General features: G+C 36.9%; 1 non-coding gene across 1 annotated transcript; it reads right to left on the bottom strand.

Moving 5' to 3' along the window:
- Positions 1 to 968: 968 nt before the first annotated feature.
- LOC139869545 (small nucleolar RNA R71) lies at positions 969 to 1,075 on the bottom strand. Its single transcript, XR_011766153.1, has one exon. It is a non-coding gene; the product is annotated as a small nucleolar RNA R71 (small nucleolar RNA).
- Between the last annotated feature and the right edge of the window lie 2,397 nt (positions 1,076 to 3,472).

Here is a 3,472-nt window from a genome sequence, read left to right as displayed (position 1 = left end):
AACTTGTAATCACTAGAACATAGTTTAGTTTAGTTAATTCTAAATTTATTTTAAGTGGTTAAATTGATAGACATCAAAATTTTCTGGTTCGTAGTAATAGTTGGATTTGTACGTGGACCGGGTTATTGGAGCCAAACAGTACTCAATTATATTGAGACCAAACGAATCCTGCCCCTCTGCTGCATCTTTTGGCTATTCGAAACGTGGGCAAAGTCAGAAAAGTCTATTGATTGGACAACTTATATAAGTTTTTCTTATTTTTATAACTAATAGGATATTCTGTGAATGCACCGAGCAAAACGTTCACCACCTTTCATACATTCACTACCTGTAACTCGATCAAGACATCTAGCCAATATTATCGCCGTTGATTTTTCTTTAGAATCATCATCTAGACGACCAAGTACTCCAACTCAAATTTCCGATAATCCAATTTTTAAACCCTAAATATAAAGGCTCTCACAACCAAGAACCCGGAGGATATTCAAGGACAATTCCAAGATCCTGAACCACTAATCATTCCTCCTGAACCACAAACCATTAAATCAGAATCTTCTAGTGATTCGTATTCAACAAATTCAATTATGGAAAATCTGGAACCTCTAAGTATGGAAGACCGAATGAGAGCTAAACGCACGGGCCAAGGTCACGCCATTATTAAGCCAGACATTAATGCGCCAGATTATGAAATCAAAGGACAAATCCTACACATGGTAACTAATCATTGCCAATATAGTGGTGCGCCGAACGAAGATCCAAACGAACATCTTCGTACGTTTAATAGGATCTGTACACTATTCAAAATCCGAGAAGTTGAGGATGAACAGATCTATCTCATGTTGTTTCCCTGGACTTTAAAGGGAGAAGCCAAAGATTGGTTAGAATCGTTACCTGAAGGGGCGATTAACACATGGGATGTCTTAGTTGAAAAATTTCTTCAAAGATTCTTTCCGGCATCTAAAGCCGTGAGACTTCAAGGAGAAATTGTTACGTTCACACAAAAGCCAAATGAAACATTATATGAGGCGTGGACAAGATTCGGAAGGATGTTGAGAGGATGTCCTCAACACGGTTTAGACACTTATCAAATAGTACAAATATTCTACCAAGGTGTCAACGTTGCTACACGAAAAGACATCGACATAACAGCTGGTGGTTCCATTATGAAGAAAACCGCAACTGAAGCTTACAAAATTATTGATAACACTGCTTCCCACTCTCATGAGTGGCATCAAGAAAAAGATATCTTTCGATCATCTAAAGCGGCTAGAGCCGATTCTAGCCATGACTTTGATTCCGTTTCCGCAAAAATAGATGCTTTCGAAAGACGAATGGAAAAGATGAATAAAGATATTCACGCAATACGAATCAGTTGTGAGCAATGCGGTGGACCACACTTATTGAAAGATTGTCACATTGAACCAACATTAGAACAACGAGAGAATGTTTCCTATATGAACCAAAGGCCTGGAAATAATTATCAAAATAATTATCAACCGCCAAAGCTAAACTTCAATCGAAATCAAAACATTCTTTACAATCCAAAAGGACCCAAAAATAACTGGTATAACCAACAAGGTCCGAATAACCAACCAACTCAAAACAACACTTTCAATCAACAAAGACCTGGCTTATATAAACCACAACAACAAACCGAAGAGAAAAAGTCAAATATGGAAGACGTGGTATTCAAGCTAGTTGAATCTCAAACACAATTTATTGAAACTCAAACCCAAACGAACGAGAGATTTGATCAGTCATTAAGAACTCAACAAGCTTCCATTTTGAATCTAGAAAAACACGTAGGTACTCTTGCTAGCATGATGAGTGAGAGGGAACAAGGAAAGCTACCGAGTAATACTGAAGTAAATCCTCGGAATGAGAATGTTAATATGGTTTCAACGAATTCTGAAAAACCAGCACCAGAAGATGGGAAGGTTTTAGATGAGAGTAACAATGAAGAAGTTACACCACCACCACCCGAGTATGTAAAGCCAGTGGTGGCACCATACAAACCACCCATCCCGTTTCCAAGAAAAGGAGTTGAGTATGAGCAAGTGATAGGTAATAAAGATTGTGATACTTCTGGAAAGAAAAAGAAGAAGAAGAATAAGAAAGTACAAGAAACAAAAGCCGTAGAAGTAAACCCGGTAAAGACAGTTCCACCAAAACCTCCACCTAGGGTAGGTGATCCGGGTGAATTTATTGTTCCTTGTCTACTTAGTGATTGTGTCATGTATGATGCACTAGCAGATTTAGGTGCGAGTGTGAGTGTTATGCCTCTTTCCTTATATAAGAGATTATGTGTAGGTGAGTTAAGTCCAACGGATATGAGTGTTCGACTCTTTGATCAAACCATTAAGCACCCAGTTGGAATTGCCGACAACCTACCCGTTCAAGTAGGCAATTTAACCTTTCTAGTCGAATTCATTGTCATTGACATAGAAGAGGACCCAAACATTCCTCTAATTTTAGGTCGACCATTCTTAGCGTCCACCGGGGCGTTATTTGAAATAGGAAATGGAAGAATGACACTTAAAAGTGGTGACAAATCGATCAACTTTATGATTCGAAAATCTAAACCTCCACCAACCAAAACCGTTGAACCAATAAAAATGATTGGTAATAACCATGTTGTTTTACCAACTCCAACGGCAGTGCTTAGCAATAATGAAACGCCTAAGTGTGGGAAAAATGAAGTAACACCTAATGATAACCCAATAACAAAGGACCCCGTTGTTGATACGAAATTAGATGACCCCGTTATTAACAGTTCAATGAAGAAACTTTTTAAACGGGCTATTGATGCTAGAAGTAAGGGGAACTTTAAGTTATGTAACCGGTTAGTATCCAATCTGTCGCCTAAAGAAAGGGCGAAGCTAGTTGAATTATGGGATATTACGGAAGAAGCCGGGCACTGGCTTAAAGAAAAAGTCACAGATAGGCAAGTTGATTATGGACCAAGAGAAATTGACAATGAAGTTAATCACAATTTCAACACCACAGCTACCTAAGTGTGGGGAGATTCGAATGTTCTAAAAAGATAATGCTGTCTAAAGTTATTTGTTCTGTTCTCGTGTAGTTCCGGGAATGGAATCCGATTGGTCTTTTCCGCTAGCAGACACTAAAGAACTAGTTTTCTCCCTCCATTCTGAATTTTTATTTTTTTTAGGTTTTATTTGAAATTAATATGCATTTTAATTTATGTTTTATTGTGATTTTAAAAAACAAAATTTACTTTATTTCATTAAGTTAAAAATATGATTTTTAAAATTCGTCGTGAGTTGAAGACTAGGTCGTTGAGCCGAAATTACTTTACCCGAGGGCGGGGCGACAAATTTTGTTATCATTATTTTTAATTTTATTGATTTAAAGTATGCCAAAAATATTATACTTTATAAATTTTTGAAAAGTGGGGTTATAAACCAAACTTCAAAAATATATATATATATATATATATATGTTTGTATTT

Source organism: Rutidosis leptorrhynchoides, chromosome 9 (genome assembly GCF_046630445.1).
Source record: "Rutidosis leptorrhynchoides isolate AG116_Rl617_1_P2 chromosome 9, CSIRO_AGI_Rlap_v1, whole genome shotgun sequence".
NCBI classification, from domain to species: Eukaryota; Viridiplantae; Streptophyta; class Magnoliopsida; order Asterales; family Asteraceae; genus Rutidosis; species Rutidosis leptorrhynchoides.
This window is presented reverse-complemented; position numbering and strand designations above follow the sequence as displayed.